The sequence below is a fragment of the Equus quagga genome, chromosome 16, assembly GCF_021613505.1.
Source record: "Equus quagga isolate Etosha38 chromosome 16, UCLA_HA_Equagga_1.0, whole genome shotgun sequence".
In the NCBI taxonomy this organism is placed as follows: domain Eukaryota; kingdom Metazoa; phylum Chordata; class Mammalia; order Perissodactyla; family Equidae; genus Equus; species Equus quagga.
In genome coordinates this window covers 63,425,638-63,443,365 of record NC_060282.1, presented here as the reverse complement: position 1 = coordinate 63,443,365, position 17,728 = coordinate 63,425,638, and the positions used below count along the sequence as shown (strand labels likewise).

General features: G+C 38.7%; 1 long non-coding RNA gene across 2 annotated transcripts in view; it reads right to left on the bottom strand.

Moving 5' to 3' along the window:
• The window catches only part of LOC124227984 (uncharacterized), a 173,378-nt gene that overhangs the window by 57,471 nt on the left and 98,179 nt on the right, over positions 1-17,728 (bottom strand). Inside the window, exon 6 of one of the 2 annotated variants that reach the window (XR_006885597.1) lies at positions 1,765-1,876. The exons of the other annotated variant lie outside the window; for it this stretch is intronic. This is a non-coding gene — a long non-coding RNA (uncharacterized LOC124227984). Of the gene's footprint in view, positions 1-1,764; positions 1,877-17,728 lie in introns of those variants that run through there. 2 annotated transcript variants of the gene reach the window in all.

The following is a 17,728-nucleotide window of genomic DNA, read 5'->3' as shown; positions in this document are numbered from 1 at the left end:
TGGACCTAAATGTAAGAGGTAGAAGTATAAAACTTTTAGAAAAAACATAGCAAATCTTTATGAGGTTGAGTTAGAAAAACTTTTCTTAGATACAACACCAAAATTATAAGTGGCAAAGGAAAAATTGATCAATTGGACTTCATAAAAATTAAAAAGTTTGTGCTGCAAATAATACTATCAAGAAAGTGAAAGGACAATTGACAGAATAAGAAATAATATTTACAAATCATATATGTGATAAAAGACTTTTATCCAGAACATATAAAATACCTTAAAATTCAATAAATCAAATAATCAAATTTTATAATGGGAAAAAATCTAACACAAAATTCTCCCAACAGATACACAGATAGTCAAAAAGCCTATAAAAATATGCTTAACACTATTAGTCATGAGGGAAATGCAAATCAAAACCACTATGAGACACCACTTCACACCCATTATGATGATTATAATGAAAAAGACCAAAAATAAGAAATGCTAAAGAGGATGTAGAGAAATTTGAACCCTCATACGTTGCTCATGGGATTGGAAAGTAGTCTGGCAGTTCCTCAAATGGTTAAACATAGAGTTGTTATATGATCCAGCAGTATATACCCAAGAGAAATGAAAACACACGTCTACACAAAACCTGATACATGAATGTTCATATCAGCATTGTTCATAGTAGCCAGAGTAGAAACAACCCAAACGTCCTCCAACTGATAAATGGGTAAATAAAATGTGACATATCCACACAATGTAATACTATTCAGCAACTTAAAAAAAATCAAGCACTGATACATGCTACAGCACGGACGAAACTTGGAAATATTGTGTTAAGTGAAAGAAGCCAGTCACAAACAGCAACACAGTATACACATTCATTTATATGAAATTTTTAGAATAAACAAATCTACAGAGATAGAAAGTAGAATAGTGGTTGCCTAGCTCTGAGGGAGTGTACGGGAGGGTGGGTGGTCTGAGAGAAACGACAGCTAAGTGGTGCAGGGTTTCTTTTAGGAATGATGGAAAATGTTCTAAAATTAGATTGTGGTGATAGTTGTGCAACTATATGAGTATACTAAAAACCACTGAACTTTAAATAGGTGAATAACATGGTATGTGAATTATACCTTAATAGAGCTACTTTAAAAAAAAAGAAAATTCTTACAGTTTTAGCTTTCTTATGATTCTAGCTTAAACCAAGAATAAAATTTAGAGGATCTATAGCAGTGGTTCTCAACTGGGTTCAATTTTGTCCCCAAGGTATGTTTAACAATGTCTGGAGACATTTTTGTTTGTCACAAATTGGATGGCAGGGGATTCTACTGGTGTCTAGTGGGTAGAGGATAAGGATGCTGCTTAATATCCTGCAATGCACAGTACAGTCCTTTGCAAGAAAGAATTATCTGCCCAAATGTCAGTTGTGTTGAGGCTGAGAAACCATGATCTAGAGAAATGAAGAGACAGAAGTCATTCACACCATTCCTTATAACCATTACCTCTGACAAGTAGCTCAGAAAATATCAGCTCATATATCTAAAGAGCGCAGGGAGTACCGGGTGTCCATGTGGTAGCATGGTCTAGTGTTCTAGGGACCTGGTAGCCCTGTAGAAAATAGCACTGGGTAGGGCATTACTAGGGCTTTGCAAGAATTACCTTTTCGGGCCAGCCTGATGGCTGAGCAATTAAGTTCACATGCTCTGCTTCAGTGGCCTGCGGTTCGCCAGTTCAGATCCCGGGCGTGGATCTAGCACTGCTATCAAGTCATGCTGTGGCAGGCATCCCACGTATAAAATAGAGGAAGATGGGCACAGATGTTAGCTCAGTGTCCATCTTCCTTAGCAAAAAGAGGAGGATTGACGTTGGATGCCTTAGCTCAGAGCTCATCTTCCTAAAAAAAAAAAAAAAAAAGCCAAAAATAAGAAATACCTTTTAAGGTAGCAGATAGGCCTACAGTGTTGACAAGTCATCTCCAACAGTCTAATAGTTTAAAAATCAGCGAGCACATAGCTCTGGGCTTCTTCAATCTGGCAGATTCCTCCCTCTAATAAGAGTGTCCTCATGAAGAATCAGGGAGGCATGAGGGGCCTGAATCCGTTTCGTTATTTGTGTCCCTATTACATACGTTAATTGCATTTCTCATTTGCTGACTTAACATTAAAACAAAGTGAGAGAAAGCAAACAAAAAAATAAACACAGCCGTATAACTCAAAAGAATGTTGCAAATACTAAATAAAGTATACAGCTAAAGAGCCTAGAATTTGACAAGTATTCAAAATGCTAGCTACTTTTACTGTTAAAAAGCATCATTTAAAATTTTAGCATAAAAATAAAAGGCATCTAGGGAAAACTCTAACAAAGATGTATGAGACATTTATGGAAAAAATGTCTAAACTTCATTGGTAAGTGTTAAGGAAGACTTACAAATGGAGAGAGATATCTAGTTCAAGAGTAGGAAGATTTGATATTGAAATCAATTCTTCTCAAGTAATCTACACATTTAAACCAACTCTAATAAAAATCCCAGTAGGGAATTTTTGGAATTTGACAATAAGATCCCAAAATTTATATGAAGAACAAAGAATTAAGAACAACCAAGAACATTTTGAAGGGGAATGTAGCAAAAAGACTACGTTCTATGAGATATCACGAAGTTATAACAATTGAAACAGTGTGGTATTGGCTTAGCAACAGGCAAATAGCCTGCTTTAGTTTGGGTTCCTTAGGCAGCAGCACCAGAGGCAAAAGATGATTTGTAACTACTTTTGAAGGAAGGGAACCCAAGGGAAGCAGAATTGACTGAAAAAAGAGTGAGGTAGGGAAGGAGAGAGTCACTGCAAGAGGCATTGCTGAGCTGACAACTACTTGTACAAAGTGCAAACATTGCAGAGCTGTCTTGTAAGAGGCTGAACTACTGTGTCTCAAGATAGTCTCTCCAGGGGATGGAGAAGAATTTATCCCCAGGTCTCAGTCTCCCAGTGATCAGGGCCTCACAGGGCATTAATCCTCTGCACTCCCAGGTTCTGCAAGGTTGGGGGAATGTAATGGCATCTCAGGCTCTAGCATCAACAGGGAAGTCCCAGAGCCGAGAGATGGGCAGTGTGGGCGAGAAGTGAGGTGCTGTTAGGCTTTGCCTAAATGAAGTCTCTCAGGGCCCACACAGAGCTGGTCATCCCAGCAGCAGCAGATACATGTGGATAAAGTCTCCCATGCAGCTGAGAACAAGAGCCTCCAGGGGGCACAAACAGGGACTGTTTGTCTCCGTTTACTTGCCAGTGTTCCAGTTCATGCCCATTGTCCAAGTATAATTGTTGACTGCCTCCCTCTCACTCTCAGAAGTGTCCTAGTTTGGATGATAAATTATATGTTCACCCTCTACATAAGAGAAGTCTGATACATAAAGCTGATGGAACAGAATTGAGGACACAGCTACAGACCCAGGAATATACGGGAACTGTGACAGAGGTAGTACTACAAATCAGGTCAAAATAAAGTTCTGGTAAGAGTGTCTATCCACACGGGGACAAGGGAGAAAGGATTCCCTTCTCATCCCGTATACAAAAGTAGCCCAGATGTGGAAAGCCAAACCATAACACTTTTCAAAGAAGAAGTAAGAGAATATGTTTCTGACAACCAGGCAGGGAAATTGTTCTGGACAGGAAAATACAAACGATAAAGAAAACAGATGACAAATTTGGTTACACTAAAACACATCATTTCATAAAAATGAAAACAGAGAGAGAGATGTGTACAATGCATTAATTGACCAAGGTTTTCTAGAATATAAAAAGAACTTCAATGTACCAATAAGAAAATGAGCAAAGGGCATGAATAGGCCAATCGCAGAAGAGGACACAAGGATGGTCAATAAACACTTGAAAAGGTGTTCAACCTAGCTAATAATCAGGGAAATACAAATTAAATTCCAAAAGTGAAACACTATCTCACACTTACCAGATTGGCAAAAACTTAAAATTTTAAAAGTAGCAAATGTGAAGAACTGAGAATTCCCATGGATTCCTGACCCAATGTAAACTGGTACAATCTCTTTGCAGAAAAAACTGACCCCAGATCTAGCAAAACTGAAGATGCTTCTATCTATCATCCAGGAATTCCTCTTCAAGAGAAAGAAATTAAATAATGAGACACATATATGGAGAATTATTGTACCAATGTTTTAAACAGTCATAACAATATAGAAATAAGTCGTAATAATATTAACAGTATCATTATAAATGGAAACAATAGGAATGCCCATCAGGAGGGAAATAGGAAAATTTTAAATAATGTATTTATACAATAGAATACTATACAGCAGTAAAATATATACATCAGAGCTACCAGTATTAATATAGATAGATCTAAAAGAACTTAATGGAATGAGAAGACAAAAAAAGTCAAGAATTAGAATGATACAGTATACTACCATTTATGCAAAATTTTAAACACACAAATAACACCACACAATTTTAGATACATACATGCATAAGTAGTAAAAATACAAAAATAGGGCCAGGAAAGATACACAATAACCTCAGGGTAGTGATTAGAGAGGTGACGTATTGCCTTAAATACCATTTTCACTCATATCAATATTACTACATTATCTTTTGGTTGGTATTTATCTGATAAATTTTTCTCTATTAATTAGTTTTCAAACATTCTCCGTCCTTTTTGAAAATGATTTCTCTTCTAAGTGGTATATTGCCAGATTTTGATATTTTGAACCAATTTGATAATTTCTATCAAATAAAAAGCCAAAGACCATGCAGGCCCCCAGACCTCTGCAGGGTGGCCTCAACTGCACAGCTGCTCATGTAGCTGCCTGGGGAGCCTGCCAGGAGCCAGATGAGGGTCCTTGGGATGGTTTCCCACAGCTGGCTCTCTGGGGTCAGGAGGGCAACATCTCATGATGCTTTCCATCCCTAGGACACCCTTGGGGAATGGGATCACAAAGCTCCCATCACAGACCTGGGGGAAGACATGCTTTGAAAAAAAATAATGGCATAAAGAAAAGTCTATTAGAATCCCAATTATGTATTTAATCATAAAACATAGGATTTGATGCAGATCAAATCATGTCCTTTAACACACTGCACATGTCTTTTTCGTAATGTGGAAAGAATGATACGTAGCATTATCTAACCCAACATTTATCCACTCAGCACACATTCACTTAGTACTTACTGGATGCACGACACTGTACTATCCACTAAGGTGACAGCACTAATACTGACTTGATTGTGACCTTCAGGACTTTACAGCTGATCAGAGAGATAAGGTGCACAAAGATCTCACACAATATCTTACACTTGAATAGCACTTTTGAGTTCAGTAAGTGCTTTCCCACATATTATTCCACTTAATCCTCATCACACTCTATAATTTTTATTTCTCAAGAAAAGTAGGAATCAAATAAATTACATGGCTAGTAAGTTGCAGACAGATTTAAGCCTGCATTGACCTCTCTTCAAATCTCAATCCCAAGTCCCACTAGGCAGCAAGATGCCCCCTGTGTAGTGATACAAGGTGGCTCACCAGACCCCGAGCAGTCCATTCATGGCTTCCCCTCTATTCCTATGCTTCGTCATCCTCTTGGCTTACAATTTCCCTACAACAGCTAACTCTTATTCCTCTTCAAGCCCAACTACGAAAAGTGCCCAGATGTTATAGGTGAAAATCAGCTGATACCCTCTCTGATTTTCAACAGCTTTTTTGACACTCCTCATAGGTTACTGATTCAATTCCACGGAGAATAGAATAAATTTTCATTCAGCTTTACTAAATGTCAGCACATAATAATGCTGTGAGGTATTATTATTACCATGCTAAAGATAATTTAGAGCAGTAATTTAAAATATTAGTTCTAGAAACAGTCTTCACATGTTCTAGTCCTGGCTCCATTTGCTAGCCATGTTATATTACCCTCAGTAAGATGAGATAACAAAAGTACCCAACTCCAGGGGCCTTTGTAAGGATTAAATCAAATAATGCATGTTAGATGTTATTAGTTAACGTATGAAGAAATTGAGGCTAGTAAAGGTTACTCAACTCTCCCAAGGCTAGTAGGCTAATAAGTGCCAGAGATTGGACTGAAAACTGATCCATCGAGCCCCAGCCTTGGAGTTATGCTCCTTCCTTGAGAGCAACTATACCCAAACTTTTAAGTTACATCCTCATATCAGTAGGAAAAAAAAAGAGCATGTACTCCAAATATTTATTATAAATTCTGTCTACAATACTGTAATAATATATTATGTACATTATAAATAATACAAAAAAGAAATCAAAGAAAGGCAATAAAAGTAGAAATACAAGTTACATTAAACTTTCTCACTTCAGATTCTTATTCTTACTACCTCTCCGTGGGTGTTTGTCTAATTCTAGCTTGTATTCCTAACCCTAGTGTAAATACAATATCCTGCCTATAGCGGACACTCAATAAATGTTGTGAATAAAATAGTATGAAGTTTTCCTCTATGCTGTTATACTCCACACTCACTGCTGTAACATGCTGACATATTTGAATGCAAATGTGCTCAAGCAGCGTCCTTGAATTGATTTTTAATATATCTGCTAGCTTTCAGCTGCTAAAGGTCAAGCTTCAGTCATCTTCCTCAGAGCATTAGTTAAGAGAGAGAGTTTGTTATATAGCGTGAACAGCTGGCATCGCAAAAGGGACATCTGCAAGGAGGAGGAGGAAGGTCCTCAAAGGCATGCATGTCCCATTCAAAATTGTTTGCTTAATTCTCCTCTTTGTAATCCTACAGAAAATAAATGCTGCTGTTGTCTCTTTAAAAACTCTAGATCTGCTGGAGAATTTGTGATTGTTTAATAACTATGGGTCTCAATTTTTTTCGATGAATGGAATAAACTATAGGTGTAGATCTTCAACCTGGAGAGGTGATTGCCTGTGGACTGGATGGAAGTGTGTGTTTTATTTCCTTCCCCAGCAGATGAGAGGGTATAAAAGCAGTCACCTGTCAACCCACTCCAGCAATGAAATTCAGCAGCCTATTGTCCCAATCACTGCTCTCAATCACTCTAAACGGCCTCCAGAGGCCATCATTATTATAGGACATGTTCCTAAGAGTAGATAAATGGAACTCCACCTGCCAGCCTGCATAGGGATAGATGGACATTCTTGGCCAAAAATATGAAAGGGCCTGGAGCTTTATTGACATTTACATCAAAAATAGTTAGCAATGAAAGCAGCTGTTGTGGCGTGCTTTCACCACGACGTGTTTGGAATATGCTGTGAATTGAAATACAGACCTCCTGACAAGCAATTTACCTTCTGTCAGTCTCCATGTGCTTGCAGCATTACTGGGTACTCGCTGTGATAGGCCACTTAAAGCTGCACATGTGTACAGTTTGGATGAAAGATTAACTACAATTTGAGGCAGGAAGTAACGAATTGTGGAGTGTCATTCATAATGGCCTACATTGTCATCTGCAGGGTGACACCATAGCAAGAAGGTGCCTCTGTTGTGACTGCCTTATGGAATCAGATGTCATTCATTCTAATGAAGATCTGACTACAATTCTAATAAGCAGAGTGCAAGACAGCTCAGGACCAGAGGCATTAATCTGCCTTGTTTGCTGACATTACAGTGATGACTAAAATGCCATTATGCAGGAAATTTTTTTCAGAAGTGATTCAATAGGGGCAATTGTAACACAATGTATAACAGCCCAGAACAAAGGATGTGCCAGGAGTTAATTTCTGTATTTATTCTTCTCAGTTGATTCAGCACATTTGAATTCCCTCTCCCTTAAAAAATTTCTACTAGATGAAATATCATGATGTCTCATGAGAAAAGCACTGATTGCTTTGCCTAAGCAAGATCTAGAATTCCAGTCTCTTCAATGAAAGATTCTGTACCAAGTTTTGGTGGCACTTTCAGAAAGCATGTAGCGTTTGTATTACAGACAAGAGTAGATTAATCACTCAGCTGCTCTTTCCCTAGAACCATTGCCCTGAACCATGAGATCTGCAGCTCTGGAAACAATATTTAGTCAAATCTAAAAAGAAGTAAACAACTGATGTAGCTGTTCCTCCCTTGGCTGAGGAGTTCATTATTTTCACTCTGATAAGCTGCTCAACAGTATAGGGTCAATGGGCAACCACCAAAGCTGATATTTCTACAGAAGTCGAGTACCTCGCGAGTTGTTATCAACTTTATGAGTCATTACACATTTCTTTTGAAAAAAGGATGGAGGGTTTTGTTTTCGTCACTAAGTGCTGAGAAGCTGCTCTCTGTCTCTTCTCTTTTACTAACATCTGATTCTTTGGGTTCCTTAGGGTAGTGGCTGATGAGGAAATAATTCGCAACAGTTTAATTTTTCACAACTCAGGTAGGAAGAAGGCATTTAGTACAACAATATCGTCAAACGTCCAGTGCACTTGCTCTTATGATTGTGTATCAAGATCCCTGCAGTTGGTTGTCAATCCTTGAACCATCCCGGTATCTACTTCTCTGGTTTTTACCCCTCTGCACCACTAGAATCGTAGACTGTATATGTCCAGCATTTCTACTCCTGTATCAGATCAAAGTGTGGTCTAAAAACCTTAGCAAACTTGGGAATCTAGGCTTTCAGCTTCCTCATGCTAGTCAAACTGCTTTCAGAATCTAAAACTACCAGCAAAAACAGGTTCTTTTGTAAACTCTATCTTGTCAAAAAAAAAAAGAAAAAAAGAGACATGGATAAGATGGATATATATTATCACCAGTCTCTGGCGTATGATGAAAGGTTTGACTAAACTTACTTAGGAAGCATATTCCTGTTAACAACAATTCCAGGCATGTTCCTATGAGTATAGATACACGCATGTACTTCAGAGAATGTAAATCCACAGAGTCATTTGTTGTGATTGGCTCTTGGGCCTTTGGCAGCTAATGCTGTCTCAGCCGAGAAAATTGCTGTGAGGTGAGTTCTGACAGGCCCGGGTGTACCAAAGCAGAGGCCATACTGCAGGCGAATTTCACTTTCAGTGAAACTACCTTAATTGAGTCTTTTGGTAAGTTCCAGCCAATAAATAGCTAGTCACTGGCAACTGCAAGGCTGCCATGCAAATTAGCACGTTTCTGGAGCCCCTGCCAAAAACAAATGGGCTGCAAACACCAAAGTTTCTATTGAATGACTTACTTTTGACTCTATTAACTCATGCCTAGTCCTAACTCTTAACCCTATTCCCAGTGCTGCTGTAACAATTCACCACACGTTTAGTGGCTCAAAACAAAACAAATTAGTTACTTTAGAGTTCTGCAGGTCAGAGTACACAATGGGCCTTACTTGCTTGAAGTCAAGGCGTCAACAGAATCGTGTTCCTTCTGGAGGCTCTAGAGCAGAAGGTGTTCCTGGCCTTTCCCAGTTCCTAGAGGCCGTCAGCAAACTTTGGCTTGTGGTCCTTTCCTCCATCTTCAAAGCAAGCAACTCAACACCGCTCTAACTCTGACCCTCCTGCCGCCCTTTCTCCTTATAAGAAGGCCTGCGATACATTGGGCGCACCTGGATAATTCCCCATCCAAAACACTTAACCTAACCATATCTGCACTCTCCTTTGCTGTGTAAGGTAACGCAATCACAAGCTCTGGGGATTAGGATGTGGCCATCTTTGAGGGGCCGTTATTCTGCCTCCCACACCTACTTTATAGGAATGCTTTCTGTGTTCATTGCCTTTTTCCCCCTTATAACCTTCAGAGGGAGTCATGGCAGGGAGGGCTCTCGCTCCCACAGGTCAGTGAAGAAACCGAGGCTGAGAAACGTTTGAAACTTGCCCAACTCTGCGCTGCTGTAGGCAGAGTCTTATGTCCAGGGTTATAAAAGGAGTGTGAAACTCATCACTTACTTTTTTAACTCTCACTTTTGTACCCGAGTAAGGAGAACTTGGCCACCACAAAGGCATGCAGGGCAGACCCGGTCCCACTTGATGGCTGCACCCTAGCCCTAGCTCTTTCCTATGCCAGCCTCTCGCAGCTTGAGTCTCTGCTTTCTTTAGACTTTGAAGCTGGGTTTAAGAGAGTTAAATCTTTCACTTCGCTTTCTTAAACCTCCTATCTTCTCTTCCTCTTAGGCCTTTCCTCCCAGAGCACCCATGCTCTTAAAGAATCCTCCAGTTCAGATCAATAAATATCTAAAAACAAATGTTATGTATGGGACACTGCATTAGGTTGAGCTTTTTGGTAGACTGGAGGTAAACAGTCACAACACCACAATTCCAATAGTATAGTAGTGAGACAGGCATTCGAATCTCAATAAATTCTTTTCAAACCAGGTGACCCTGGCCAGATTACTTTGTGCTTCTTGGAACCTCAATGCCCTTTTCTTCAAAAAGGTGACAACCTGGCACAGTTGTTAATGATTGAAAAGGGTGACATATGGTAGTACCATGCTGGTATGTGGAACGTTTAACATGTTTGCTCCTTTTTCTCCTCTCTTATTGCCCAAGAGAAACAGGACAGCTGAATCACAGACCCAAATTAGGGGTATTTGCACATTAAAAAAACAAGAGGGGAAATTTTTATTTGACAATATTTTACATAGGTAATAAAACTAAAAATCTGGACTCTCAAGTAATATGGCAGGTGCAGAGGTGTTTCTAAGTGAGCACTTTCCAGCTATTTGTCAAATCTCATCACACAAATGTAGATCCCAGGTTGCAGGGAATTACAGCCATTCTAATAAATTACATGGGAGATTACTTCAGATATATGATAAAAAATGACTGATTAATACAAATCTATTTCCTTAATACAGGAGGATCATGGGGAAGTGAAAAAATAGTAGAAGTCCTTGTCCACCCAAACTCATTCATTCATGATTTGTACGTGTATTTATTTATTTGATATTTCTTGAACATTTCTGTGTGTCAGTTTCATGAACCTAGGAATACCATGATTAACAAGACTCAATTGCTCTCCAAGATGGCATGGAAAAGCAGTAACAATTGAAGAAAATGAGTACTAGGATAAAAGTATGCCAAGATGCTTTAGGAGCAAAGTGAAAGGGCATCCATTCTAGCCACTAAGGTAAGGCAGTCAGGGATGTCTTCCTGGGAAGGGAATATCTAATATGAGAACTGAATAACAAATAGGAATTACCCAAGTAAGGAGAGAGGAGCAAGGCTATTCTAGGCAAAAGCAGAACATATGAAGACTTGAAGAAGAGAGTACATGGCATGTTTAAGGGACTACAAGATGTTCATGTGGCTAAAGCACTTTGTAAAATGTTGGGAAATTAGGAAATGTGCTATCCCTCTCTGCCTCCCCCACCCCAATAGCTCAGTTGAATAGCAAATGTGGACACCCTCTCCCTCCTCCCCTTACCCATACTCTTCCAAGGAAGAGGACACGCAACTGTCCTTCTATTAGAGAAGATTCCCCAAATGTTTTCGAACTAATCTAAAATGTTCCCCTTAGAAGCACTGACCACTTTTCCACATCTCTGAACCTATATTTTTTGAGAGCCTCATGTTTCAGACCTTTTTATTTATTTATTTATTTTCGGATGTACATCATAATATATTTCAAATTCTGTGTAGATTACATCATGTTCACCACCCGAAAACTAATTATAGTCCATCCCCTCACATGTGAGCCTAATCACCCCTTTTGCTCTCTCCCCTCCCCCCTTCCCCTATGGTAACCACCAATCCAATCTCCAATGCTATGTGTTTGTTTGTCATTGTCTTTATCCTCTACTTATGAGTGAGACCATCTGGTATTTGACTTTCTCCCTCTGACTTATTTCACTTAGCATAATACCCTCAAGGTCCATCCATGTTGTCATAAATGGCCAGATTTCATCATTTCTTATGGCTGAGTAGTAGTCCATCGTGTATAAATACCACATCTTGTTTGTGCATTCATCCCTCAATGGGCACCTAGATTGCTTCCAAGTCTTGGCTATTGTGTATAATGCTGCAATGAACATAGGGGTGCAAGTATCTTTATGCCTTTGTGTTTTCAAGTTCTTTGGATAAATACCCAGCAGTGGAATAGCTGGATCATACGGTAGATCTATCCTTAATTTTCTGAGGATACTCCATACTGCTTTCCATAGTGGCTGCACCACTCTGCACTACCACCAGCAGTGTACAAGGGTTCCCTTCTCTCCACACCCTCTCCAACATTTGTTGTTTCCTGTCTTGTTAATCAGAGCCATTCTGACCCAAGTGAGGTGGTACCTCATTGTAGTTTTGATTTTCATTTCCCTGATAGCTAATGGTGTTGAGCATCTTTTCATATGCCTACTGGCCATCCATATATCTTCTTTGGAGAAATCTCTGTTCAGATCTTTTGCCCAGTTTTTAATTGCATTGTTGGTTTTTTTGTTGTTGAGCTGTATGAGTTCTTTGTATATTTTGGATATTAACCCCTTATCTGATATAAGGTTTGCAAATATCTTCTCTCAATTGTTAGGTTGTCTTTAAATTTTGTTGATGGTTTCCTTTGCTGTACAGAAGCTTTTGAGTTTGATGTAGTCCCATTTGTTCATTTTTTACTTTGTTTCCCTTGCCCGGTCAGACATGGGACTTGAAAATATGCTGCTCAGACCGATGTCAAAGAGCATACTGCCTGTTTTCTTCTAGAAGTTTCATGATTTCCGGTATTACATTCAAGTCTTTAATCCATTTTGAGTTGATTTTTGTGCATGGTGTAAGGGAATGGTCTACTTTCATTCTTTTGCATGTGGCTGTCCAGTTTTCCCAACACCATTTATTAAAGAGACTCTCCTTTCTCCATCATATGCTCTTGGCTCCCCTGTCGAATTTTAGCTGTCCATAAATGTGTGGGTTTATTTCTGGGCTCTCAATTCTGTTCCATTGTTCCGTGTGTCTGTTTTTGTGCCAGTACCATGGCTTTTACTATGCTGTTACTATGGCTTTGTAGTACATTTTGAAATCAGGATGTGTGATACCTTCAGCTTTGTTCTTTTTTCTCAGGAACCCTTGGCTATTCAGGGTCTTTTGTTGTTCCACATAAATTTTAGGATTGTTTGTTCTATTTCTGTGAAAAATGTTGTTGGAACTTTGATAGGGACTGCATTGAATCTATAGATTGCTTTAGAAAGTATGGACATTTTAACAATGTTAATTCTTCCAATCCAAGATCATGGAATATCTTTCCATTTCTTTGTGTCTTCTTTGATGTCTTTCAACAATGTTTTATATTTTTTGGTGTGCAGATCTTTCACCTCTTTTATTAAGTTCATTCCTAGGTATTTTATTCTTTTTGTTGCAATTGTAAATGGGATTGTATTCTTAATTTCTCTTTCTGCTACTTTGTTGTTAGTGTATAGAAAAGCAACTAATTTTTGTATGTTGATTTTGTATCCTGTCACTTGACTGAATTCCTTTATTGTGTCTAAAAGTTTTTTAGTGGCATCTTTTGGGTTTTCTGTATATAAAATCATGTCATCTGCAAAGAGTGACAGTTTCACTTCTTCTTTTCAAATGTGGATCCCTTCTATTTCTTTTTCTTGCCTGATTGCTCTGGCTAGGACTTCCAATACCATGTTAAATAAGAGTGGTGACAGTGGGCATCCTTGTCTGGTTCCTGTTCTTAGAGGGATAAATTTCAGTTTTTCTCCATTGAGAATGTATTTGCTGAGGGTTTGTAATATATGGCCTTTATTATGTTGAGGTATTTTCCTTCTATACCCATTTTATTTAGAGTTTTTAACATAAATGGATGCTGTATCTTGTCAAATGCTTTCTCTGCATCTATTGAGATGATCATGTGATTTTTATTCTTCATTTTGTTAATGTGGTGTATCACGTTGAGAAATTTCCGGATGTTGAACCATCGCTGCATCCCTGGAATGAAACCCACTTGATCACGATGTATGATCTTTTTAATGTATTGTTGTATTCAATTTGCGAGTATTTTGTTGAGGATTTTTGCATCTATGTTCATCAGTGATATTGGCCTGTAATTTTCTTTTTTTGTGTTGTCCTTGTCTGGTTTTGGCATCAGGATAATGTTGGCTTCATAGAATGAGTTAGGAAGCCTCCCCTCCTCTTCAATTTTTGGAAGAGTTTGAGAAGGATAAGTATTAAGTCTTCTTTGAATATTTGGTAGAATTCCCCAGGGAAGCCATCTGGTCCTGGACTTTTATTTTCTGGAGGGTTTTTGATTGCTGTTTCAATCTCCTTACTGGTGATCAGTCTATTCAAATTTTCTACATCTTCTTGGTCCAATTTTGGAAGCTTGTATGTTTCTAAGAATTTATTCATTTCTGCTAGATTATCCAATTTGTTGGCATATAGCTTTTCATAGTATTCTCTTATTATCTTTTGTATTTCTGAGGTGTCCATTGTAATCTCTCCTCTTTCATTTCTGATTTTATTTATTTGAGCCTTCTCTCTTTTTCTCTTGGTGAGTCTAGCTAAGGGTTTGTTAATTTTGTTTACCTTTTCAAAGAACCAGCTCTTGATTTCATTAATTTTTTCTATTGTATTTTTGTATTGTATTTTCTATTGTATTGTATTCTATTGTATTTCATTTATTTCTGCTCTGATTTTTATTATTTCCTTCCTTCTGCTGATTTTGGGCTTTGTTTGTTGTTCTTTTTCCAGTACCTTCATATGTGCTTTTAGATTGTCTATTTGGGATTTTTCTTCTTTGTTGAGGTAGGCCTGAATTGCTATAAACTTCCCTCTTAGAACTGCTTTTGCTGTATCCCACAGGTTTTGGGATGTTGTGTTTTCATTTTCATTTGTCTCCAGGAATTTTTTGATTTCTTCTTTGATTCTTCATTGACCCAAACGTTGTTCAGTAGTATTTTGTTTAATCTCCACATTTTTGTGGCTTTTCTGGTTTTCTTTCTGTAGTTGATTTCCAGTTTCATACCTTTGTGGTCAGAAAAGATGCATGGTATTAGTTTGATCTTCTTAAATTTATTGAGACTTGTTTTGTGGCCTAATATGTGATCAATCCTGAAGAATGTTCCATGGGCATTTGAAAAGAATGTGTATTCTGTGGTTTTGGGATGGAATGTTCTGTATATATCCACTAAGTCTATCTGGTCTAATGTGTCCTTTAAGGCCAATGTTTCCTTATTGATCTTCTCTTTGGATGATCTATCCATTGGTGTTAGTGGAGTGTTAAATTCCCCTACTATTATTGTGTTATTGTCTATTTCTCCTTTTATGTCTGCTAATAATTGCTCTATATATTTAGGTGCTCCTATGTTGGGTGCATAGATATTTACAAGCGTTATATTTTCTTGTGGATTATTCCCTTTGTCATTATGTAGTGCCCATCTTTGTCTCTTGTTACAGTTTTTTTTTAAAGTCTATTTTGTCTGATATAAGTATTGCTACCCCTGCTTTCTTTTCTTTGCCATTTGCATGGAATATCTTTTTCCATCCTGTAACTTTCAGTTTGTGAGTGTCTGTAGGTCTGAAGTGTGTCTCTTGTATGCAGTATATACATGGGTCTTGTTTTTCTATCCAATTGGCCACCCTATGCATTTGATTGGAGCATTTAGTCCATTGACATTTAAAATAGCTATTGATAAATATGCATTTACTGCCATTTTGTCACTTTCTTTTTTCTGGATGTTTTAGTAGTTCTTCTCTGTTCCTTTCTTTTTCTCTTGCTCTCTTCCCTTGTGGTTTGATGGCTATCTTTAGTAATATGTTTGATTTCTATTGTCTTACTTTTTTTCTTGCTTGTTGTATGTTTCTGATTTGTGATTACAATGAGGATTCTATTTAATATTCTATGCATATAATAGTCTATATTGAGCTGATAGACTCTTTAGCTTGACATCTTTCTAAAAGCTCTACTTTTTCACTTCCCTCCTCCCACATTATATGTTTTTCTAATCATATATAGTCTAGTATGTGTCTATCTATTACTTTCTTATCACTGAAATAGGTGATTTGAGTACATTTGTCTTTTAACTTTCATAATATCTTCACAGGTAGTTGATCTGCTGCCTTTACTATATTTTTATCTTACAAGTGATTTTATTGCCTAGTTTTTTGTTGTTGTTTTGTTTTATTGATAATTTTTTTTTATCTCTATTTGTGGTCATTGCTTTCCCACTTAAATAACTCCCTGCAGCATTTCTTGCAGAACTGGTTTCTTGGTGATAAACTCTTTTAATTTTTGCTTGTCTGGGAAGCACTTTATGCCTCCTTACATTCTGAATGACAACCTTGATGGATAGAGTATTCTTGGCTGAAGGTTTTTTCCTTTTAGCACTTTAAATACATCGTGCCATTCTCTTCTCGCCTGTAGGGTCTCGGCTGAGAAGTCCACTGATAGTCTGATGGGCTTCCCTTTATATGTCACTTGTGGCCTTGCTCTTGCTGCTTTTAGGATTCTCTCTTTGCCTTTAATTTTGGACATTTTAATTATGATATGTCTTGGTGTGGGCCTCTTTGAGCTTATCTTGTCTGGAGCTCTCTGTGCTTCCTGAACTTGGATGTCTGTTTCCTTCCTCAGGTTAGGAAAATTTTCATCTATTATTTCTACAAATAAATTTTCTGCCCCTTTGTCTCTCTCGTCTTCTGCTGGGACACCTATAGTCCGAATGTTAGCATGCTTGATATTGTCCCAGAGTTCCCTTAGACTGTACTCATTCTGTCTAATTCTTTTTTCTCTTTTCTGCTCTGCTTGGGTGATTTCCGCTAGTCTTTTGTCTACCTCACTGATCCATTCTTCTGCATCCTCTACTCTGCTATTGAGTGCCTCTAGTGAATTTCTCATTTCCAGTATTGTATTCTTCATTTCTGATTGTTTTTTTTTATATCTTCCAATTCTTTGCTGATGTGCTCTCTGTGTTCATCCATTCTTCTCCCCATATCTGTGAGCATCCTCATGATATTTTGTTTGAACTCTTTGTCGAGTAGATCACTTGTTTCTGTTTCATTTAGTCCTTTTCCTGGGGTTTTGTACTGTTCTCTTGCTCAAAAAGTATTCCTTTGTCTCCTCATTATGCCTCTTTCTCTGTGCTTATTTCTATGTATTGGTGAGTTGGCTATGTCTCCTGATCTTGGAGAAGTGGCCTTACGTATGCGATGCCTTTTGAGGCCCAGCAGTGTGCTTCCCTCTCCTCACCAGTCCATAAGAACCAGGAGTGACCCCTTTGTGGGCTACTTGTGTCCTGCTGTGGCAGGGTTGCTCCCACTGCAGGTGCCCAGGGAGTCTAATCTTTCCTTCCCTGGTCAGCTGTTTGTAAATCCCGTTTGGGGAGCCTCAGCACTGTTGGCTACAAAGTCTATCAGCACACTCCTATTGTGGTTTTCCTCTTAATTGAGTTAGTACCTGCAGTGTAGCTGGTTGCTATGCTCAGGGACTTACAGTTGTGATAGGCCTCAGGCCTACAAGGCTGTGTCAGTTCTCTTAGGAGTGCAGCAGAGTGGGGCTGGCCCTAGGCACGGGGTGGAGGGGGGCACTCAATTGTTTGTTTCAGGCTTTGGAAGGTGGGGCTGATCCTTTTTATGGCTATTTGTGAAGCACAGGTCTTCTGACCTGATAAGTCTTACCCCCCACAGGACCAAATACACTGTCAACACAGTCCTGGTCTGTGCACACTCCTCAACTCCCTGGAGCATACCCCGATGCTGCAGTGCAGAGGCCCCTACCTCTTCACCAATGCCCCCCACAGTTCACCAGGTCCTCACACAAGCCCTGCCCCACAGAGGCAGACACCCTCGCCTGCCTGTAGAGGATCAAGCACCCAGCCAATGCAGGCTGAAAAGTAGCCTGAAGGCTTGCTGTTA